The sequence below is a fragment of the Mauremys mutica genome, chromosome 3, assembly GCF_020497125.1.
Source record: "Mauremys mutica isolate MM-2020 ecotype Southern chromosome 3, ASM2049712v1, whole genome shotgun sequence".
Lineage (NCBI taxonomy): Eukaryota > Metazoa > Chordata > Testudines > Geoemydidae > Mauremys > Mauremys mutica.
Window position 1 is genome coordinate 145,622,865 of NC_059074.1, and position 25,319 is coordinate 145,648,183.

General features: G+C 41.0%; 1 long non-coding RNA gene across 2 annotated transcripts in view; it reads left to right on the top strand.

The window, feature by feature from the left end:
* Window positions 1–25,319, top strand: part of LOC123367531 — a 66,140-nt gene that overhangs the window by 10,621 nt on the left and 30,200 nt on the right. For both annotated transcript variants that reach the window (XR_006578514.1, XR_006578515.1), the window contains exon 2: window positions 19,380–19,553. This is a non-coding gene — a long non-coding RNA (uncharacterized LOC123367531). The remainder of the gene's footprint in view (window positions 1–19,379; window positions 19,554–25,319) is intronic.

Sequence of the window (25,319 nt, forward strand, 5' to 3'; positions counted from 1 at the left end):
TTTTGAAAAGACATTTGTAATGGATGGTTACAATGGAAGCTCTCAGTGAAGATAAAATCAGTAGCATCTGCTTCAGTGCCTCACAGTTCCTGTTGGGAAATTGCCACTGCTGGTTTAATATGCTTTCCAAACTCTCTCTTGTAAGGGTTTATGATACTAACTCTAACAAAAGCAGCAAAAACCTTGGGCTAAATCCTGCTTGCCTTAGTCATTTGCATAATACCACTAAAGCCCATAGAAATATTAACACAAAGAAAGCAAGATGCATTTGACCATAAACTTAGTTGTAGAACATCTTATGAATTCTTACTCTTCTCCCTGGGTTTCCCTTCCATTTTGGAGCCAGGAGAAGTACCTCAACTTCAGTCTGCAATTTAAGGTATTGGTTGAGGATTATCTTTGGAGAGTACCAGCATCTGGCCTCATGGATCACGGATGAGTCATAGATTTTTTTTTTTTAAAGGGAAGAAGAGATCATCTGTTCTGACCTCTGCGCAATACAGGCCAAAGAATTTCACCCAGTAATTCCTGCATTGATCCCAACAGCTCGTGATTGGCCTAGAGTATATCTTTTAAAAAGATATCCCATTACATTCTAAGGACTATAAGTGATACAGAATTTACCACATCCCTTTACAAACTGTTCCCAGGGTTAATTACTCAAACCATTAAAAATATGCATCTTGTTTGAACTTTGCTGACTTCAACTTCCAGCCACTGGATCTTATGACTTTATCTGTTAGATTAAAGAGCATTCTAGCATCCAATATCTTCTGCCCAATGAGAGGGGGGGGCGGAGAAAGAAGGAGATAAAGCCGTAGCCTAAGGAGCAAAGACCTAGCAATCTAACCGATTTTTCCAAAGGGCAGTAGTGTACAAATAAACAGACTTTGCATATTTTACCATGTTTTGGAAGACCTTTCTGGGATTAAACCAACACGAATGTGCTATACAGATCGATTCATACTTTCTAACATTTTCCCCTTTGTAGAGCTTTCTTCTCTTGAATCACACTATGGTTTTAAGAAAAATTTAAGACCCCAATTCAGGAAAGCACGTAAACAAATATTTGACTCCTATGCTTGAAGCTAAGCACTTACTTAAGTGCTATTCTGAATAGGGATATGTTCCTGAACTGGGGCCTAAATGTATTAATAAGGATTATGGCAGAGACCATTTTCTTTCATGAAGAAACTGCAGCATGATAATAAAATCAACTTCTCTATGTTACCAGCAAAAGCTGATTTCTACCTGAAATCCATGATTGTGCAAATGATGAGATTTCTACATTTGTGGAAACATACACTTGTGTACTGCAGATCAGTAAATGAGTGCTAGAATTTAGAAGTGAGCCCTTTGAGTTCAAACATCATAAGTATTAAGTAACTTGTGACAGCTGCAATGTCAGTTGAGCTCACAGATGCTAGATACAATATGTCTGTGTGTTTGGATTATAGAAGTCTACACCTTAATAAATGTTGTTGGGTTCTGAATTTTACCACCACTTTACATATTAGAAATCTTAAATTTGGACTGCATGTAGGTTTTGAAAATGTAAATTGTTCCTGGAATCATCCTATAGAGCGTACATTAAAAACAGAGTGTCACACTGGCCAGAGAAAATTGAAACTAGAAAATATTTATCTAAATTGCAATATACTTTGCCAGTAGTTGTCTGTGTCCTACTACTTCTATTGCAGTTGCATGTTTGACTGGAAGCTTCATCTTACCCAGCCAATTTTAGTTTCTTCCTGGTGTGCCGTCATATTTTTGGTACCTTTTTGGTGGTGGTTGTTTTTTTTTTTAATTATCATTAATCTGTTGCTTCCATTCATGTACTATTTTCTCAAAGATTTTCATTCACTGTTAAAAAATTCACTCACTACAGCCTTTTATGTATCCATAATTCCACAGAAGGCTCAATTAATCTGAGGCATTATTTTTCTCTTGCAGAATGTGACAGTGGAAGCTAAGATTTGATTTCATGGGAAGGTGTCTGTGAGGTGCTGTGTTGTTGCAGTAGTGGGCAGATCCTAGTCATCATGTCCTTCAGAAGTAGTTTGGCACACCACAATAGCCCTAAATTATATATAGAATATAATATGGCTGCCGTTCAATTGTGTGGTTCTGGTGGTGATAAACCTTGAGACTAAAGTTAACTAAAACCAGAAATGAGATGCAATTACAGTCTTTTGTGCTCAGTTTTAGATGATCCTTTTTTTTTTGTTTTGTTGTTTTTTTTTTTGTTTAAGAAGGATAATAAAAGTGGGGGTGGTTTTTTTTTTTGTTTGCTACTCTTTAAAACGTTAACCTTATTTCCTGGCTCACTCCCTGGCCTTTCTGCCTGACAATTGCTGTAACTGACAGTTGTGCGTTTCACTAGACTTAACAAGCAGTTTTTAAAGTTTATTTTCTGTGCAAAAATACTGGATCAGGACATTATTAACCCCCAAAATGTAGCTCTTTTAAATAGAAAAAAACATAGAAAGTCCAGGAGCTGCAGGGGAGTGGAACCTATGACTAGTTAACATTTATTTTAAACCTGTTTTAAAGCACTGACCATTCTTCAGTAAAGACATCAATACTAAATTGCACTATAATTATACAATAACTTGAGAACACTTCCTATTTACACAATAATAACTGTGTCCTGGGCTGAAGAAGCACTAAAATCAAGGTGTTCAATGAAAATAGTCCTCTCCACTATAATATGCTATTTTTACTTTTGTTTTTCTCCCTGCTCTTCCTACCCCTTATTAAAAATAAGTCTTCTCTGGCAGTACATTTGATCCTGCCAGTTTAACCATGAAAGGGACAATATTGACAATCCCAAGTGTATAAAAATTCTGAGTCAGGTCCCAATAAAATGATGCAAATGGCTTAGAAACTGAGATTTTAAAAAGTGAGTGGGAGCGTAAGGAGGTGTGTTATTTGATCTCTGGTCCTTAAGACTTCCAGGGTCATGTTTTCAAACTTTTCTGTGCAGCGATGAGGGCTGGAAACTTACTATTTTTAAATGGAAGCATTGCATGACTCCAGGAGTTAGGGCTTTAAGATAGACCAAATACTTCAAGAATTTAAATTAAAACTGTGAGAGTTGGCAACAGGGCCTGGGGAGTCTCCATGCTGCCCCTACCCCTGCATCTCAGCCAACTCTGTGTGCTGTTGGGTCCTGCCCATTTCCCTCCTCTGGGCTGATATGCACTTAATCCCCAGGGCACACAGCGTAGTCCCTGTGCTCCACTACACAGAAAACCTATGGTGGTTTTCTCCAGCCCTTGAATGGGGTAGACAAATGAGTGAAGGTTACTCGAGCCCTGTCCCCTTCCACACACATCTACACAAGGCCACACTCCTCTACAGTCTGGCCCTCCATAAGCTTGACATTTCACAGTACCAAAATGAGACCCTGACTGGCCAGTTATTAATAAGGGACGCTGAAATAGTTAAAGTGCAATTTTACTTAAGGACTTTTCTGTTTGCTCACCTCCACTGGATCTTAAACAGAGACATTGTGTTGCTATGGAGAACTGGTGAGCAAGCAGTGACAAATGTTCCCTCACATAAAGCCAAAGCGCCCTGTTAACCATCAGCCATTCAGATATGACTGACAGAGTGGAAAGGAAAATCTGTGGGAAAAATATGAAACCAATCCCAGCTTTCATTTTCTTAATATGTAAAGATGACCTCATGTTCCTTCAGCACAGCATGGTGGCACTCATATGATCTTGTGGTAGAGCGTGATTTGCTTGTAGCTATTTCATTATTCAGGCATACCCATCACTGTGATAGACATCATTCTGAAACAGGAGACATTGAAAAGCCAGGCCTGAGTTTAATTTCACACCAAGCTAAAAGAATAAGGAGATTGTTTTTCTCTGACTTTCTAAAAGTCACAAAAATTTTCTTCACAGTATACTTGTGAGACTATAACATCCCAGATCCTGTCAGTCCTTTCCTTTCCTTTCCTCCAGACACTGAAGGCATTTGAGTAACATAAACTGTCAAATCTGGCATTACCGTTGATCTTTGCTTTCCACCTAAGATGCTTTCCAGGGCCAGCCTTGAAATTCAACACACCATTTTGTTGGAAGGAAGCTAAAGTCAAAACGGTATAGCTATTTTCTTTCACAAAATATTAATATTATAGCTTTCATTTATTAAAAATTATTTTGGTCACATAGGGCTTAATATGTTTATTTTAAAATGATTGATCTTTTCATTCTAAGTACTCACTCTTTTTCTGTCTAGCTCCTGGTTCTTTAATGTTTTTGACCCAGAGCAAAAAAGATTAAAATAAAAGTTAATATTTGTATACAGTGTACTGTAGATGAAATTGTAGACCCTGAAAGCCTGTTATAAAAAGCCCTCTTGGGATGTGACAATCTAGGCATGCTTCCTAGCTATGTTATTAATGAAGACCAACAAAACTAGATGAGATTCTATAGTCCTTACTCCAGCAAAACTCCCAATGAAATTTTGTCTAAGTTCATATTGGAAGCATGTAGCAGAACCAGGGATGGAATACAGGTCCTTTTTTCTGAGTGTACCTTAAGAACCTTACATCATCCTTCTTCTCAATTACATCTAGTAAGTAAGCTTTGATTCTAAGATGTATTCATTAAAGTTTAAAAACATGGCTGAAAGGACTCTTTACTAAGCCCTAAATAAAATTTCATTTAATCAATGAACTGGAATCTAGTAAGAGTAGTAGGAAACACTACTGGTAGCCACAGTTGAATTGATTGTTGGAACAATAAATAGTTGAATGGAACTTTGAAAAATTACTATCTGGGAGCTTGGCTACACTTGAGAGTTACAGCGCTGGTGGTGGCTTTACAGCGCTGTAACTTACTCCCCATCCACACTGGCAAGGCACATACAGCGCTGTATCTCCTGGCTACAGCGCTGCATGTACTCCACCTCAACGAGAGGAATAAAGAGAACAGCGCTGCTGTTGCAGCGCTGGGGTGCCAGTGTAAACAGTGATTAATCTTACTACGCTGTAACTGACCTCCGGAACCTTCTCATAATGCTTTTAAGTAAAGATAACACTCTTTGTTTTGTTGTGATGCCTCTCTTTGTTTTGTTATGAACTCGGGGCTCTCGGAGCTGCTTATCTAAAGAACAAACACAGCTACTGTTTGCAGTGAATGAGCAGAGGCAGGCAGGGGGATCCCTTTGGAATGTCCACAGCTAGTGTTTGCTTGAGGAGAGAAGCAGCACGGCAGGCAGGAGTGGGGAGGTCCATTTCGGAGCAGCTGCTTATCTGGTCTGTGAGGAAAAAAACAAAGAAGGCTATTTGCATTTAGTGAATGAGAGAGGGGTGGGGGAAGGGGTCGGAACTTGCAAGGCAGGGAGCTGACACAGTGTCAGCTCCAAAAATCCACTCTCTCTGTCTCCCCCATGCTCCCTGTCACACTCCACCCCACCCCCTCTTTTGAAAAGCACGTTGCAGCCACTTGAACGCTGGAATAGCTGCCCATAATGCACCACTCCCAACACCACTGCAAATGTGGCCACACTGCAGCACTGGTAGCTGTCAGTGTGGCCACACTGCAGCACTTTCCCTACACACCTGTATGAAGACAGCTTTAACTCCCAGCGCTGTACAGCTGCAAGTGTAGCCAAACTCTGGGTAAGTGAAACAAAGCACCAACTCTGTCTGCAACAGTTGCAGTATATCCATCTCACCAGCATCATCAACACCTCTGTGTGGCAGAACAAGTAAATCATAAATTGGACTTTACAGCTCTGAACAGATGCCCAAGTCAGAAACACTGCAGTCTTTAGGTATGAGTGACATCATCCTTAGTCTAGTTCCAGTTTTAAAGATACTAATGTGGATCAATACTTAACTGTACTAATTTACCTCTTCTCAAAACATTATCTGTATAGGGTATCCCTTTTTTTTATTATTTTTTTTAAAGTGAATAGAGTGTCTACATTCCTTTTTCAGTAACATATCCCCATTTTAATATGTTTGAAGTAATTTAATTTGCTACAGAAAGCTCAGGTTGATGTTCAGCAATGTCCAACTTTTGACCTAAATTTCTAGCTGCACTGCGTGATGTAACAGGAGGTCCAAAGATATGAATAATTCTTGGCTCCCATCTTTTGCTCAGTATTAGTCATGATGACACTGTCCCCAAACAAAACTGTTTTTCCTTCAGTGCTTTATATTGAGTCCAACTTTATGACTTGATCCCTTTGCTCCAAACTTCTGTACCAGAAAAATACATTTGTCCTCATATCAATCAGGGAGGTGTCATGTGCCTCTGATATAGCAATGAAGGCTTATAGAACAGGTACTAGCACAAAGAGTCCTGGATGTCAAAAACGTGCAGTAATATTTCACTTCTTTGTGGGTATTGAATGAAAGGGTATCTCAGCTATGCCAGTTCAAACCACATCACAGCTGCAGTGTCCAAAGAGACTCTAAAGTTTCAGCCACTGCTATGTAAAATAATGCCAAAGAAACATTCCCATGTCAAAAACACAACTTTTTATAGTACATTAAATAGCTCTCTCAAGCACTAAGGGAGCAGATCAAATAAATATCCTATTCCAAGTAAGACAGAGATCCACTGTGTATCAGGAAGAGCATGCAGTCTAAATTCTCATCTCTGCAAAGTGAGGGACTTCTGAAAATCCATCTACACTTCAAAAAGGTCAATTTTCAGTTTGTTAAAATAGTAAATAGAGTAGATTCCTCTTAACTGAGGTAGCTCTTCCCCCAATTATGCTGCTGTCACAGTTAAACAAAAGAGCCATTTTAAACAAAATAAAGCCTGAAAAGAATTTAAGGCCCAGTTTGTCCTATTGGTGACCTAAGGCAAGGCCTGCAGATCCAGCTTGGGGAAGTACAGAAGCTGGGAGAGTATGTTTCCCCATCTCACCTGAGAAGCCCTTCTGTGGGTTCACCCCAGATTTGTATGGGTTCCAGATTGGGATGGGGAAGGCCAAGGAAGAAGCACTGTCCCCTTCTAAGCCTGAGACTGTCAGGTACAAATGGATACAGATCCAGTGTGTATTAACGTGCACCGTGTTGCCAGAGGGAGAAGAAAAGGTTCCAAGTCTGTGCAGGAAGGCTGGTAGCTGCTTGTGAGTTGGGGCTCTGCATAGAAAAGGGGCCAAATGCGGGGAGGGGGACACACAAAAGTCACAGATAGAAAGGCAGAGAGGAACACACACACACACACACCCCAAAAATGAGAGGAGAGAAACTGGATTTCAGTAGTGAAAAAGGGGGTATATCAAGGCAAGAAGGGAAAAATGGGGACTCCCCTGGTATGAGAGGGTCTATGCTTTCCCCAAGGAGGAGCAGGAAGAGCGGGGAAGCCTAGTTTCCAACTCTTGCACTATTAATCACATCTTGCATTATCAGGTGTGTTTTTTTTAAAGTTCCTTCTTGCTCTCTATATTGGGCTCTAAGGGCCATTGAGTTCAGTGGGAGTTCAGTGCCTATGTGTTTCTGAAAATCCCCCTAGGTGCCTATCTGCATCTTGAGGCACCTAAATACCTTTACAAATCTGTCTCAGAGTGGTGTGAGCAGACGCCAGACTACGGGCTTTAGCAGAGAGCTAGAGAATCATCTCCCTGCCAGGAATCCCTCACTTACTAAAGTTCCTCCAGCACCGTATGCCAGTCCTCTCTGGCCACTGTGAATATGTCTACACTACACTGGGTGGCGAGCCTCTCAGCAAGGGCCCACAGATTTGGCCTAGTAGGGTTTGTACTAGCACTCTAAAAATAGATGAGTAGACATTGCGGCTGGGGCTGGAGCCAGGCTCTGAAGCCTGGGTGGGGTGAGGTGGACTTAAGTGCCTGAGCTCCAGCCTGAGTCACAATGTCAAGGCACAATCTACACAGCTATTTTTAAAGAGCTAGCACAAGCCCTCCTAGCATAAGTCTGTGGACATGGGCTCGCTCCTAGAAGTAGGGAAGACAAGTCCCGGAAGACCAGAAATCTATAAGTGTAACTTTTTGCCACATTTTACCTCCATCCATTTTAGGCCTGTCTACACAGGACAGTTTTGGCAGTTTTACCAGTACACCGATACAACCCCCCATGCAAATGTTCTTGTTCTGAAAAACTCAGTTTAGCTTCCCAAGCAACATACGTAAAAAATGGAAAAAAGAAAAAAATCACTCCTATAGTGGAATAAGCATATCTAGATGGCCCAGGGTTATACTGGCATAACTATATCAATTTAAAGTCAAACCTTAAGGTTTTTCGGTATAACCTTCTTGTGCATGCCCAGTCTTTGAGTTTTGCACTGATACCCATTACCATCATAACTAACCAGCACAAAACAATGTGCTTTATTTTTTTATATCTCATGATTTTCAAGCCGACCTCACAATTTTGGGGGAACTGACTAATGGTATTTGAAGACTTGACACTGTGATGACAGAAGATTCCTATTCCCTCATGGGAAAGTCCATATGAGAAGGGAAACACTTCAGGTGAGGGAACAGGCTTGCCCTTAGAGTATTCGTGGAGGCATGGACCTGCTGTCTGTCCCCTAAACACATCTGAAGGCGTACCCATCCCCTCCATCCCCTTGAGGAGACATTCAAAGGGAAAGTCATTTGAGTAGGGCTTCCATTGTTTTGGATAAATATCCAAACTTCTGGAGTTTCTTCTGGACCCCAAACATTTTGAGGCCTTTAATTAGGTTATTTAAATTAATCTATAATTTACATGCACCCTTCCAGCATCTGGAAGCCTCCCAGCTCCTTAACTTATTTGGCACCTTATAGACTAACAGACGTTTTGCAGCATGAGCTTTCGTGGGTGAATACCCACTTCTTCGGATGCAAGAACTTGCATCCGAAGAAGTGGGTATTCACCCACGAAAGCTCATGCTGCAAAACGTCTGTTAGTCTATAAGGTGCCACAGGATTCTTTGCTGCTTCTACAGAACCAGACTAACACGGCTACCCCTCTGATACTTAACTTATTTGGATAATTGTCCCTGACAATGTGTATACAATGTCCAAAATTCTGTTCATAAATGAAAACCTGTAGCCTTTCCCAGACTCTACTTGGAACTACCCCTCAAAAGAGAGCAGCAGACCAGGGATGAAATAAAGTTCTGTAATGCATAGTAGTAATAATCACTGCATCACATCTACATTTCTTCTTTAAATTGTTATCTGGCAACTTTTCTATCAAAAGATTGAAGCTTAGAATTTCACATACCTAATACACCTTCATTAAAATTTGCTACTACTGTCCTAATTAAGCAGCAGTCATTACCATTACTGTCATAGATTGGTTCCCTGGGAGCTGTTTCAACAAAGCGTCTGTCCCGATTAAATATGTCCAAGTTAAGTGGAACGTATTTTACTGAAATAATTACCTCCATCTGGGGCTCTTTCTATCATTTTGAAAAAATGTTTATAATAATGCCCCTTTCAACACACCAGAGTACAAATGTTTTTACAGAGTAAAAAATATATATATATTGATGCTGTAACAGAGATAACACTTCTTGACACCTGCCACACTTGAGCCCTGTGTCTGTCATTTCCCTTGTTCTTTTGACTTGTCCCACGTGCCAGCTGATTATAGCCAGCATCTTGGCAGCACCCTGGCTTCATGTCTTTTACAGAGTGCTTTAGGCCAAGTACCTTTTATCTTCCCAGCTCTCGCCAGAGGTCAGAAATTTACTTTACATCTCTTTGGAACAGCCTGTCGTAGTTACCTCAGTAACAAGAATGTGAAACAAAATGATCTGAAAGAAAACAATGTTTATTATATTAGAAACTAAACAGAAAATAAAAGTCAAACAGAATAAATGTGGCTGTGCTAGTACGTATACAAGGCCTAGCTCAACAGGTTACAGCTAGGGCTGTCAAGCGATTAAAATAATTAATCATGATTAATCACGCAATTAACAAAATTAATTGTGATTAATCATGCTATTAATCACACTGTTAATAATAGAATACCATTTATTTAAATATTTTTGAATGTATTTTCAAATATATTGATTTCAATTACAACACAGAATACAAAGTGTACAGTGCTTACTTTATATTTACTTTGGATTACAAATGTTTGCATTGTAAAAAACAGAAGAAATAATATTTTTCAATTCCCCCATTAGAAGTACTGTAGTGCAATCTCTTTATCATGAAACTTGAACTTACAAATGTAGAATTATGTACAAAAAGACCTGCATTCAAAAATAAAACAATGTCAAACTTTAGAGCCTACACATCCACTCAGTCCTACTTCTTGTTCAGCCAATTGCTCAGACAAACAAGTTTGTTTACATTTGCGGGAGATAATGCTGCCCACTTCTTGTTTACAATGTCACCTGAAAGTGAGAACAGGCATTTGCATGGCACTGTTGTAGTCAGCATCGCAAGATATTTATGTGCCAGATGTGCTAAAGATTCACATGTCCCTTTGTGCTTCAAACACCATTCCAGAGGACATGCGTCCATGCTGACGGGTTCTGCTCGATAATGATCCAAAACACTGCGGACTGATGCACGTTCATTTTCATCATCTGAGTCAGATGTCACCAGCAGAAGGTTGATTTTCTTTTTTGGTGGTTCAGGTTCTGTAGCTTCCACATTGGAGTGCTGCTCTTTTAAGACTTCTGAAAGTATGCTTCACAGCTCATCCCCTCTCAGATTTTGGAAGGCACTTTAGAGATTCTTATGCCTTGGGTTGAGTGCTGCATCTATCTTTAGAAATCTCATATTGGTACCTGTGGGAACTTGGCAGATTGGGAATGTGAGAAGCTGAGTTGTTTAGGCTTCAAGGACGGGCTAATTAGGCTGTGAGCTGTGTAGTGAGATGCTGGCCTTGGGCTGGTTCTCATCTGCCAGTAGGCAGTAAACAGGATAATAAATCAGAAAGTTGTACAGGATGACAATTACCCTATGAAGTTATAGCTGTGCCTGTGTGTATCTTATTAACCAATTAGCAATTGCTTGATTGCCTGCCATAATTGTATATAAGAGTATGCTGGAGAGAAATAAATGACTTTGCTACCAATCACATTGATGGTTGGGTTCTGTCCGTGCCCGCCTGAGAGGCACCGAGACGCAACAGGTACCTTCTTTGCGTTTTGTCAAATCTGCAGTGAAAGTGTTCTTAAAACGATATGTGCTGGGTCATCATCCAAGACTGCTATAACATAAAATATATGGCAGAATGCAGATAAAACAGAACAGGAGACATACAATTCTCCCCCAAAGAGTTCAGTTACAAATTTAATTAACACATTACTTTTTTAAATGAGCATCATCAGCATGGAAGCATGTCCTCTGGAATGGTGGCTGAAGCATGAAGGGGAATACAAATGTTTAGTGTATCTGGTACGTATCTTGCCATACCAGCTACAAAAATGCCTGTTCTCACTTTCAGGTGACATTGTAAATAAGAAGCAGGCAGCGTTATCGCCCATAAATATAAACAAACTTGTTTGTGTTAACGATTGGCTGAATAAGAAGTAGGACTGAGTGGACTCGTAGGCTCTAAAGTTTTACATTGTTTGGTTTTTGAGTCCAGTTATGTAACAAACAAAAAAACTATGTTGTAAATTGCACTTTCACGATAAAGAGATTGCACTACAGTACTTGTATGAGGTGAACTGAAAAATACTATTTCTTTTATCATTTTTACAGTGCAAATATTTGTAATAAAAATAATATAAAGTGAGCACTGCACACTTTGTATTCTGTGTTGTAACTGAAATCAATATATTTAAAAATAAATATTATAATATATGAAGATATATCTATCTTATAGAACTGGAAGGGACCCTGAAAGGTCATGAAGTCCCACCGCCTGCCTTCACTAGCAGGACCATGTACTGATTTTGCCCCAGATCCCTAAGTGGCCCTCCCAAGGACTGATCTCACAACCCTGGGTTTAGCAGGCCAATGCTCAAACCATTAACAAGTAAACTATTACAGGACCATTGAAAGAAAAAAAATTTTAAATGGAAGGTGACTGTATTAATTATAAATTGGGCCAACAATATAGGGTCACAACCTGCTCACTGAAAGCCAATGGGATCACTTAGTAAGTAACAACTTAATGTTATTTTTTGTATTTACATAAACATCTCTTATTATTGTTCATCCTTTCTAGAGTCAATACATGTTTTTTTCCTCATCAGACTACCAAGTATACCACAAAATTGCCCCTTCAGTGAGCAAAGCCTGCATTTGATTATCTAGGTATTAAAATAACCCCAAATATCACTGATATGAAGCATGCTAACTTCAAAATAATTGGAAAGAAGATTACAGGCAATGGAACAAACTCCCCCTCTCATGGGTGGGGAGGGCAGCTGTCATTATGATCACAGTCATGCCAAGGATATTTTATGTTCTACAGATGGTTCCCTTCCTCTTCAACTCTAAAGATAGAGATGTGCTGAACAAGCATTTTGTAAAATTCCTATTGAAAGGAACAAAGCCAAAGATCAAATTAGAGCAAAGAAAATGGTGGGATACCATTCCCAAATTTAAAGATCTATCTGCCTTTTAACATCAACAAAAGGTGGATATTTCCTAAACAAGGACTTGATTGATTTGACTTGGAAAGGGTAATGTTTTAAAATATAAAACTGAGGTGGACTTTATATCATTGCTGATTATAGTGGATCCTTGGCTGCTCCAGTTATACTTGGCCTCTGTCCGAAGATAAATATTTCATATATGTACCAGGAAGAGAGAAAATTGGAGCAAATCCTTTCAGACATCTTTTAATTCAAGATGTTTTTTCACAAAACATAATCCTCATGAAGGAATAGCACCTTTGCTTAGTTTGAAAAACTAATTAACAACATTGTGAGCATTGAAAATTACATCTGATCCTGTGTAGTAGAAAATTTCTGTCAAATCACTACATGCACCATGAGTATGAGTGCACGCTTCATTGTATGTACACGTTCCATCTAGACTCAGGGGCATACCATAGAGTTGTGTTCTCCATGCAACTGAGCCCTCGCAGTGCTTGTATAGGAGTAAATTAAAAGGCAGGAGTAGGAGGTGGGCAGATAGAAGTCAGCATGAATATGGTCCTCAAGGAAAAATGCATGATTTGCTACATGTAAGGGGCAGGGGAAAAGACTAGTGTTAAAGAGCTAAATAGGGACTCTGAAAATGCTAGACTAAGCATATGTAGTAAACATTCCTTTTAAGGTAGCTGTACACATAAAGGCAAGTGTGAATTAATGATAGAGCTGGACAGATAATGTAAAATATTTTTCACAATTTTATTTTTCATTTTTCAAACAGAATTTTTAGTTGTAACAAATATTGTCCAGCTACCTGGAAAGTGCAGCTAGCTCACAGTGTGGCTAAACTCCACAGACTCCTTGCAGCATTTTTTTTCTCCATCCTCCATAGCAGCAGACAAAGGAGAGGACAGGACACTCCTTCACTGGGGAAATGGAAACAGACAACACTTGGAGTCTAAATGAGAGCTTAGAAGCTCACTTCTCTGTTGCTTTCAATGGCCATCCACTGACAGACAGCATCATTATTACAAATCTTGAAAGATATCTGTTTCTGCTCCACCAGTGAGACGCACCCAGTAGAATGAGGAACACCATACCAGCCTCTCACAGTAGTAAAGAGAAAGGGCTCTTACCTTATCAGCAGGAGCAAGCTAGTAGTCTATTTGGTGCTCTGCTTAGCACTAAAATCACTGTTGGCATTCCACAAACAATACATAACTGTAATGATATACATTGAACAGGAGTGGTGGCAGAATGGAGCTTCACAAAACCCTATCTTCTTGGGGTAGATGAACAGTTACCTAGTACTACTCTCTGAAATCCCTCAAAGAAATGAATGCAGCCATTAAAGAAAGAATCACTGCAAAGAAGTCCTGCTATAAGCACTTAACCTTGTAAACTTATTCTGTGGGTATTCCGACATTTTGTGTGCTGAAGACTGTAGAACATGAGACTTGGGTCAACTGGACTCTCTATACATTAAGTAAGTGATAGTGTGTTGATGTGATTCAAGTTCTTTTTTTGCTGAGGTACAGCCAGTTTCTGGCTTAGTTATCTTTTATCGGGTATCCATTTTCTATTCATTATCTCCCCAACATTGTTTCTGATCAGTCTGCTGCCTCTCTGACATAGATTTGCCTTCAGGATGCAAGGAATGTCACAGGAATGCCAAAAATACTCAGTTTTTTATTTGAAACGTTATGCCCCTGAGGTGCTTTCAGTGCTAGTTGATCGTTGCTGAGAAACCCACAGTTGGATAACCAGCAGTATTCTGAAGCAGCAAATGGAATTTGGCAAAGACTGAGTTCTAGGAGAACTTTAGCTTCATGATCATTTGACTCTGTGGTATTTTAGGGTGGTTGTCAAAAATTCAGTGGTTTTCTTTAAAAGATACCTCTTTCGGACTGAAAAGTGACTTTTGATACTTATATTGGTTTGCCTGCAGAGTTATCTTTCCCCCCATTATTCAAACAAAAATACAGTCATCTTGTGCTCTCTCTCTCTGCATACACATGCTGCCAGAACTGATCTTTTCCTTCATTATTTCTAAGATATTATATTACCTTATTGGCTGGACTCCCCAAAACAGCCTTGCTACCAGTCTGCATTGCAAACAGAATTGTACATATAAACTCAGTCTCACTAAAACCTTGTTTCAAATTAATCTGAAAGAAAGTTGTAGAGTTTTAATATGGCCTTGCTTTAGTTTTTGCTTTTTGACATTTTGATACTTATGATTTTACTGAACTCATTGGGCCAGACCCTGCGCCCATGCATATAGTGGAAATTTTGCCATTGGCTTTAAGGGAAGCAGGCTCTGGCCCTATAAATATTTAATTTGTAGTTGTATTAACTGACATACAAATTCTCTATCTGCCAGTGGGTACCTGTTCTTAGTTAGGAAAGGTGCTCCAATTATTTTATTTGGAAGTATGGAGGGAAAAATCCTACCTTATGCTGTATGCTTGTAGTAATGGGGGAAGAACATGTAAAGACCTCCCCACACCCTCTTCTCCCATGCAGTAGCATCATGTTGCATCCAAGCTCTCAAGAGCAGTAGATAGTGTATCTGCTAGCAGCCCAGATAAAGCCACAGGGATGATCTATTATCTCGTGTGTGACTAGGCATCCCAGCTCTTGCACATATGCTACAGCTTGTAGGACATAGTATGGCAGGAGCATACTGTGCCCCTTTTCAAAGTCCAGATCCAACTTCTGTTGGCATCGGCTATAGTCAGGCCCTTAATTGTCCATATACAAAGTGATATCTATTACTCTAATAGCCCCATTTCCCGGGGACTGGAGGAGGCAGGAATTGAGTTTAATTCTGTTTCTTTGTGAAAATATTTTGGTTCAAATTATCCTGATGGCTTTTTCTAATGATAGTCTTGTGCATACCTGGTTTGTTATATGCATGTAATCAGATATTTCAGTCAGTTTAATAAAATAACTGGAAATGACATGCCATGATTAGAGTAAAGATGCTCACTCTCTAACATGGGAACACTTTGTTAAATAGAGAGATCGGATGATTGAATTACCGTATAATGTTTCTCTAAACAAAAGCTCACTGTTGTAATGATTATTGTAATGTCTCTGATATTTAAATGGCAAGGATCTGTTAACTTTTTAAAACTCCTTAATAAAAAGATGTGGCCAGTGTCAAAGCTTTCATGGGTTCCCAGTGTTTCACTTTTAGGCAATGCACAACGTTCACTGTTTATTTTTTTCCAGAAGTATAGAAACAGCAATAGAGAAAGCAACACTTGGGGACTTGTTCCAGATTTACACCCATGTTTCCAAGATCAGAATCTGGCCCATTGTTTTATTTTGTACTGAGTTCCCCCCTATTTATGAGACAGCACAGAAGCTTTTTCCTTTATATTTGCACACTTTCTTTATGATAACTGTGGGGATGACTCACTTTTCATATTTGTAACGTATATTCAAGACTCCATCTGGTCAAATCCCACCTTCATGATGTTATGCCAATACATGCTTCCAGTACTTAGAGTGTTGAATGCTGGGTAGAGTACACACCAAGTCAGTAATCTATAGAGATGCTTCACAATCACTAAAAATCAGAATAAAGCCCCAATGGTGTGAATCTGCACCAATTTAGATTTATATTTCATATTAAGCAATACATTCTTGTTCTATTTTAGCTTTCAGAATACCAAAGAACATGGTCAGAACATGGTTTATTCTGAAACCCAGAGAAAATTCGTCATTTTCCTATCCTATAAACCTTCTAATCATTTGTAGATAAGATTGATGAAGTACATGCAAGTTAGAGTGTAGAATATAAATTTTTCTGTCATCAGTTGACCATTTATGAAAATATTTTTGAAAGTCCTTCAATAAATAACATTTATCAATTCTAGGAATGTGTTCTTAGTTTTTTTGTTTTTGTTTTGTTTTTAGCCAGGGAAGAAAGAGCTTAACTCAAAACCTATTACTTAAGTTACAAAACTACTTTCCAAAAAGTATTTATTGTACAAGATATATTCCAGAAAGCTTATCTTTGTTTAACCATGTAAAAATCTACTTGTTCAGATCCTGCATCCAATTATCTTCCCCTGTCTAGAGAACAACAAAAGTGATTAAGGGGCTGAAGGGGACTGTGTTATGAAAGGAGATTAAAAAAACAAAATATATATAGCTTGGCCAAATTACCACTAAAGAAAAATATGACAAACATGTACATGTATTTGAAAGGTATAAATACTAAGAAGAAAGAGGAAATGTGTAGCATGGACCAAGGAAATAGAGCTCAGAAAAAATCCTGCCAGTGAGGACTATAAATATATGGAGTAGTCTCAGAATAGTGGTGATGAAAACATGGAGCCAGATCTTCTGGTGCAGTGCAGCCACTTATTGATGCATCACTAACAGAATCTGGCTTCAAAGCCAGCTTCTTCTTCAAGTATATGTCCCTATGCATGCTCCACTGTAGGACGTACTCACGCCTGTATACTCTCAACTGGAGAATGCAAAGAAGAATCCACGGGCTCATGTCTGCTCAGAGCAGCACCTCATGCTTCCAAACAATGACATATAAGGCCAGGTCTATATTCAAAAGTTAAGTTGACCCAGCTACGTCGCTCAGGGGTGTGAAAAATCCACACCCTTGAGCAAGGCAATTAATTCAAATTAATTCTACCCAGTGTAGACAGCATGAGGTTGACGGAAGATTTCTTCCATTGACCTAGCTATTGCCTCACAGGGAGGTGGGTTAACTATGCCGACAGGAGAACCCCTGCTTTTGCTGCTATAGCGAGAGCCTATGCCAGTGTTTCTCAAACTGGGGTCGCTGCTTGTGTAGGGAAAGCCCCTGGCGGGCCAGGCCGGTTTGTTTACCTTCCCCATCCGCAGGTCCGGCCGATCGCGGCTCCCAATGGGCCAATGGGAGCTGCTGGAAGCGACACAGGCCGAGGGATGTACCTCAGCCCACTGGCTCTTAAAAAAAATCCCTCTCATGTTAGCCCTGGCTTCTGAAGGAGTCAGTTTTAAGGTACCAACCACAGTGGGAATAAAGGAATTAATCAAAATAATTAAAAATATTTATTTGTGAATCTCATAGTGACTAGTTAGGTTCAGGGAGAATAAGAAATGTCCATATTATCTCTGAACAATGGACATTATTCATTATTTTAACTGAGTCCAATTTTATATGCTTTGACACTGGAAAGTCTGTGGCCCTTTAATACTTAGTAAGCATTTGTGGTATTTTGTTAAAGTTTTTGATCTTGTCTATACATAAACAGTTATTAATTCTATTTTCTTTGTATTCTTTTATTTCAATTTCATAGTTGTTTGTTTAGGATATATTTTAATACTTGACAAATATTTTTTTTTTAAAATTCATGATTACATAGACAGAGAGTGTAAGTGAAATATAATCTCTCTTCCAATAATTTTATATGAGGCACTTCATAAATGGAAAGGGCAAAGTTTGGACCCCTGTCCCACCATGGTTGAAAATCACAGAAGAAAATGAAAAGCCAAAGACTAGCAAACAACACTTTCATTCACCCCTGTTGAGAGGGAGTAAGACAGACTGATGGCTTTTCTTGAAGGGGTGGAAAATGGGTATTATCTAGGATCCAAAAAAATTCTACAAGAATGTGGGCATAATCACAAGGAAAACATATATAGTATCTTATTACTCACTGCATGATTGTTACAGAGCACACTATACACACTATAAAATGGGTCAAGTTGACTTGCGTATGCTGGAGAGGCTGGGATGAAATAATGAATAACTAAAGGGGCTGGGAACAATCTAATGGGAATGCCCAAGACTCAAGTCTTGCACAAAAGAGTGTTGAATGACTTCCTGGATGATGCTGAACTATTCAGGGAGGGGTGCCAAAGACCTTTGGCATGGTGGAGGGATGATAGTGGATGAGGATGAAAAACAAATGCCTGCGGAGTGGTTTGAGCAGGAGGCTAGCCATGAATATCCAGATGGGTACAGGGAATAAGAGCAGGGGTCCTGGTTGGAGGTGCTCCTTAAAGGACTCCATCAGAGACCTTTGCAAGTTTAGATTTGGTTTAGATATGGGCTGAGAGTGGAGCCGGTTCTCATCTTATTGGAATTGCCTTCCATCCTTAAACTATATACATCTGAGGTCACAATCTGGCTCTCTCAGAAGTACAGCAACTATTGTATGGGACACTAGATGTGAAACTGGGCAGTCCTCCTGCCATCTCTCCTTCCTCCACTCACATGTTGTTGTGGAAAACAGTTGTCCTGCTAGTGTGAACAGGGTCAACTGAGTTCAACACCTGTTGTAGTAAAGTGTGCCAGAAACCTAGCATGCTTTGTTACTGTGGCTGTTGAACTCAGCTGACCCTGTTCATAAGAGCAGGACAACTGTTTTCAACAGTATCTTGTACAATGAATGGGCTCTGGTATGTTTGACACTCTATGTCAGTATGGCAATTTCTATACTGTAGACACTTAGTCTGCTGGAAACAAGTGTTCTAACTGCATTGCTTGTACAGACTCAGTCTCTCCACACAGGCCTAAAATTTCTGTGGTGTTGCATGACAGGCTAAGAAGTCTGATCCTCATCTACTGTATCTATGAGAAACTATTCCACAGAGTGAACTAGAAGATATAGGGCAGATACCAGCTTATAGAGTGTCTGCCTAACCTATGTTGACATAGCAAATGTCCTATTTACATTAAAAACAAGAAGAAAAGGCAAAAAAGATGTTGTCATCAAGGCCACCGTAGTTACATTTAAACACTGCTGTGATTGAATAGGTCCATATACAATTTATTAACACTTAGACTGGTGCACTTAAATTTACAGTGATATTTATTTTACTCCTATGCATAAGAGTAAAGAAAAATGTGTTTTTTGTTATCAGGCTGCTGGAGACCCCACAGCCCTACTATACCATCATCCTAGGAAAGGAGCAGCAAAGGCGGATCCTCCAGGCCTGGCTAGAGAGGCTGCATGAAACCATCCAATCAGAGCTCAGCAGCCTCAGGAAAAAAGGAGCTGCAGGGGTTTAGCTGCTCAGTTCCTGGATAGGACTGGGGTAAGCTCTTTTCTGCCACAGGAGCACCACTGGCTGTGTTTGCTTAAGCTGGGAGAGAGAGGATTTAGGAATTGTAATCATTAGGTCAGGGGTGAAGATAAAGGGGCCCGGTAGGAAGAGGCCCAGGAAGTAGCAGCAATGAACTGAAGTGAGCAGTATGTGGCTGCTGTTTATAGGGTCTCTGGGATGGAACCCAGAGTAGTGGGTGGGCCTGGGTTTGACTGCTGATGAAGTGGTGTAACCCCAAGCAGGGAGACAAGGCTTCTTAGGAAGCCCAAGTGAAGGGGTGAATTTAAAGGGCCCAGAGCCTGGGCTGTAGACCATGGTGAGGGTAAATAGACTGTTTTTGATGGACTCTTTCCTTACCCCAGAAGGGGTTCATATTGACTATGACACCCAGCTGGAGGGCTGAGCCACTGGGAACCTGCCAAATGAGGTCAACAACCTACAGGGGTGCCATGAGTGGGAAAAGGACTGCAGGAGTGCCAGATGCTTCAGAGGTAGTGAACAGAACAGGGCAATTAATTGAGTGAGCCACCCATGTAATCCAATCCCAGATTCTAGCCATTAGAGGTTTAAGGACACCAAGAGTCTTAGGGACACCAACATCACAACATCTGTAATGGGTTTTGGTAAAACACTGAAGGCAATACATACTTTAAAAGAAAAAGAGTCTCATAGATTCCAAGGCCAGAAAGGACCATTCTGATCATCTGGTCTGACCTCCTGTATGACACAGGCCATAGAGTTTCCCCCCATGATAATTCCTAGAGCATATCTTTTAGAAAAACATCCATTCTGGTGTAACCCCTTTGGAGGAGTGCTCCTGATACTGTAGGGGACTTGCACCTGGTCTACAGAAGTAATGGTGTCAGAGGCACAGAATTCTGTTTCTCAGATTGCCTAAGGTCCAGAGCAGAGAGAGAACAGGCTGGCAATGCTACTAGGACCAGTCATGAGCTAGGACTCAGAGAAAAGGGGCTGACTTTACTTTCATTTGGCTGTTGTTGGAGTTGAGCAGAGAGAGAAGCATTACAGGTAGGGAGGACCTTTTTCTATCCTCCACATCCCTACCCAAGGGAAGACTGATTCCTTTGGGGATTTCTGGGACATTGAACACTGTCAGTGCAACAGAGACCAGAAACCCAGGAGGCTGAGGACGGAGGGAGTCAAGGTCAAGCTACCAAGCACCAGCCTAGCTGCACATTTGAATCCAGACCAGAGAGCCACAAAGACAATCTTTCCATCCTAGGTATGGAGACTTTGTAACACCCTCGTTTATTTTGACATTGTGTCTTTAAGGCAGCCACTGATTTCAGCACTGTGAAACCTATCAAAGACTGAGCCTGAACTCACTATTTGCCTAAGTAGGTGCTGGGAGGAAGCAGGGAGGTATGCATTGACTGTAAATGTTGGAAGGGGTAGCATTTGTGTATTGGTAACTTTTTCCCCATTGTTCGCTATCCTGAGTGTTCCTGTACCTGATAAAACCCTGGTTATTGTTTTATTACTCTGGCAGTTGTGATAGCCACTTTATTTTTGTGTGCACTAACACTCATCTGTATGAGACTGGGTGTTTAATATTTTCCTAAGGAACAGGCCCTTCCTGCTCTCTGCACTAGGAGGGGGTTCCTTGGGTAGAAGCACCAGGTGCCCTTATGGATGAACCCAGGAAAAGGAGAAGGCTGCAGCCCCACCTCATGGGTTACAGTTGGTTTTAAAACCGTCAGTGATGGAAACTGCCCCATGAGCCTTAGTAAGTTTAAAGGTGTCGGTGCAGTTGTTGTGCTGATCACACTGCAGAGGCAAAGTGGCAGAAGCAAGTTAGCTCACCCCTGGTTAATGTCAATGGATTTAAGCCCTGATTAAGTAAAGTACTTAAGTGCTTACTTAAGTTCCATTGAAATCACTGAGGTGTAAACACAAAGTTAAGTGCTTTGCTGAATCAGGGCCTTCAATTGTTACCTCTGATTGCCAGTTGGTGGACGCTGCCGCTTCAGTTTTAGTAGTACAGAGGGGGAAACTGAGCTCCTTGGAGACCTGTTTAGACCACGTGGCAGAGCCAGCTTAGTGGACATGAACTAGATAGGCTCTACTTCCTCTGCTTTCCTTCCCCTTGAGTTGACTTAATGCACCCTCCCCAAAATGATGTGTGGGAGTTGTATTTGGGTCCTGCTATCCTGTAGCAGGCCACTAAGGAAGCAGAACAGCAAATATATATTTTTAAGCCTGCGGGTGTTGCTGGGGGAGATGTAGAGTATAAGAACCATTGCATTTCAGTGTAAACTATCAGGAGAGGATTGAGAGACTGTGCAAACTAGCTTCTCTGAAACTGGAGCAGTTTGGGCTATTTTGGAAGCAAGTCCTTCTGCGTGAAAGACTAGTTCTGGATGGAGACCTGTGATGAAAGAAAGCAGCTCTCATGCAGGATAGACCAGGAAAAGGGGGGATAAAGATAGTTCTATGCCACCCTGGAACGTCGGCTATTCTGAAGGCCAAAAGTTCAGATATATCATCAAAATTACCCTGGTGGCTCCAATCTGTGATAGTGCATCTTAAGCTGCCTATTGTCTTCTGCACAGCCCAGAATCCCATAGCACCCAGTCCATCTTCCAGCCTGTGACATGCCCTCCCCACTAGGGCTAGTAAACAGATCAATACTGTATCTGCAGCAGGAGACTTCTTCCCTGGCCAGTTGCAGCACATTCACTGCTCTTACTAATTGCCAGAATGGCATCTATCCAGTCATATACAGGGATGTGTAGGTAATGGAAAGCCAAGCACAGGCACAAAAAATGTGCCCTGCTTGGCCACCTCTTAATTTGCATATGTGAAGGAAGTGGCCTAAATCTGACACATACACTCTTATTTGTTATAGATTCACATAAATATAAAACTTTACACTGCATGCAATGTTTTGACAGCTTTAACAGGTTAGTGAGCACTGAATGCTAACTTGCTTCAATCAAAATAGATATGTTTGATATCTGGTTCTGGTTTTATTGAGATAATTGGGTTTATTTTTCTTTTCCAGCAAGATAACTGTACATATTACTTCAGTCTCTGGTATATGTTAATCTTGTCCAGGTTTTTTCTAATGCACTTATACAGAATTTCATAGATCATCTATGTCAGTGAAGGGGGAGAGAATTTAGGACCTATTGTGTCTGACTGGCAAAGGCCTTGTTTGATTCAGAATTAAACAGTGTATTCTAGATTGGGTGCCTTCAGTGTCACTGGCATCTCAGGGTATATTTCAATGACCATGTGGAATCTACCTAATCTATTTACTTACTTACTCTCCCCCTCTCCTTCATTCCCCACCAGTATTTTTCTTTTCCCATCACTTGCTTCTTTCTGCTGCATTATTTCCACTGCTTCTTCCTCACTCTAGTTCAGTCACTGAGCCTTTTAGTTCTGTCCCTGCCCTCCATTTCTTCCTCTCTCCCTACAATTTTTTTTCCATTTGAACAATTTATTAGTATGCCTCTTTTACAAGTTTTAGAAAAAGAATCCCAGGATTTTGCCTCCTGTGTGTTTTCGCCTTGCTTCCTCATGGTCCAATTTGCTGGGCACAGACCCTGTTTCTCTCTCAAAAGTTACTCCCATCAAGTCCTTTCTCTCCTGCACACACCTATGCAATCCTCTCTCTGGAGTAAGTTGTGTTGCTCCCAGAGGTGAAAGTAAGCCGGTCTGGCATACTGGCAAGAGCCAGTACGCCGTGCCAGACTGGACTGGCTTCCCCGGCAGTGATTTAAAGGGCGCAGGGCTCCAGCCACTGCAGGGAGCCCTGGGCCCTTTAAAGCACTGCTGGAGCTCGGGCAGCCAGGCTCGGGCAGGGATTTAAAGGGCCCAGTGCTCCTGCCTCTGCGGGGAGCCCCAGGCCCTTTAAAGCACTGCCAGAGCTCTGGCAGCCAGGATCCCACAGTGATTTAAAGGGCCTGGAGCTCCACGGTGGCCAGAGCCACCTCTGCAGCTGGTAGCTCTGGGGTGATTTAAAAGCCCTGGGGCTCCCAGCCACAGCCAGAGCCCTAGGGCCTTTAAATCTTGAAAGGCCCTGCCTCTTCAGGTTGAGGCCTCACTCAGGACTCCAGCGTACCGGTAAGTCCTTTAAGTTACTTTCACCCCTGGTTGCTCCTCAGGGGCAGGAGGAAAATGGGCAAGTGTGAGGCAACCAGTGCTGGGTGACACCTCCTCTCCATTGTCTGCAGCTCCTCCCCACTGCCTGCCCCAGGGTGCTACATTAAGAAGCACACTGTGGGTGAGGGAGCCAGAAGGAAGTGGGAGCCTCAATAGAGAGACCAGATTTTCAAAGTTGGGGGGAGGGGAAAACTAGGACAGCTGTTTTAGGGTAGGAGACCAACCACAAAGGAGAGAAGCTGGGATTCATGCTAGGGGAGCAGGGTGTTTTAGTAGGAAGTCTCATGAGGAGACTGGGAAGAGGAGGATGGGGTGTGCAGCTTTGCAGTGTCACAGACCTGGCACTGGGAAGCCCTGAAGCATACCAGCACTCAGTCAGCTTTTTGTCAGTTTCACAAGTGCTGCCAACCAGTTGTTCCTTCTGGTTGCTTAAGACTTCAGGGGTAACAAAAACAGCTCTAAAAATATTCATACAGCCAATAGGGATTCTCTGGCAATACAGATGTTTCAGGAATATACAATCATCCTAAGGATGAGGAAGCCTTGGCTACCTGGGGCACCCCCAGAGAATAGCAGCTGGGTGGAGGAACCTGCTCATTTCCCACAGTCCTGCTTATGTGTGAAATTTCAAATTACCATGAGTGATAGAGCAACAGCAGGGACAAATATTTGATACCTATCACGTGCCTTTCAGAGGGAGTGAGTTTATAAGTGACCTTCCCGTGGTCTTTGTAATTTCCCCCCCCACCCATCACAGATACTTTCTACTAGGTTTATAATAAAGTGGATTGTGTTACTTCAGTAACAGGTGAGCTATAGTACACGATGGGACTGATTCTGCAGCCTTTCTGCAGACAAAATTATATGATGGACGAGTCAAGACTTCTAGTCTGGAGACTTTGGAGTAAATTTTCTGATGGGAGTTCTTGCTTTTGCAGACACAATTTGCACCCACAAAATCTGTATCTGCATTTTTTGACATACAACTCTAATGCAGGTAAAACAAACCTGAGTAGTTTTGTTATACCACCTGACCTCAGGTGGAAAAGGGCAGTTACTTAGATTCATTCTGTGAGCACAAAAATGTAGGAACAAATTATACCTGCAAATAGAGACCAGTCCTTATGCCTGCTGAGAATATACTCCTCATACATTCATAATCATAAAATGGGTCTGATGCTGCTGCCACTGAAGCCAATAGATGCTGCCTTCAATGAGAACAAATTGGGGCCCAAAGTGAGAGAAATATCCAATTTTCTAGTAGAAAAATCCACTGTAATGCAAGACTTAGGAGCAAAAATGTATAATATAAGGTGGAGAACATTCTGTCCTGCTTTGAGATTCTTTGAGGAAACAGGAATGAAGGGCTGTAATGAAAGGGTCTTAGATTGCTATACCACTGTGGTTGCATTTATATTCAGAAATGCATTTCTTTGCAGCCACAAAGCCTTTGAGAAGTGAATTCTAACATTCTAATTAGATATGCATAGCAGAGCATTTTTCATTACTATAAAAAAAAGCGGGGGTGGCGGGGGACCAAAATCCACACCACCCTCCTAGAGTAAAGGCTTTAAAGTTTCTCCCTGCAAGTTGCCTTAGAATATACACACAGAAGCTCAAAAAAGT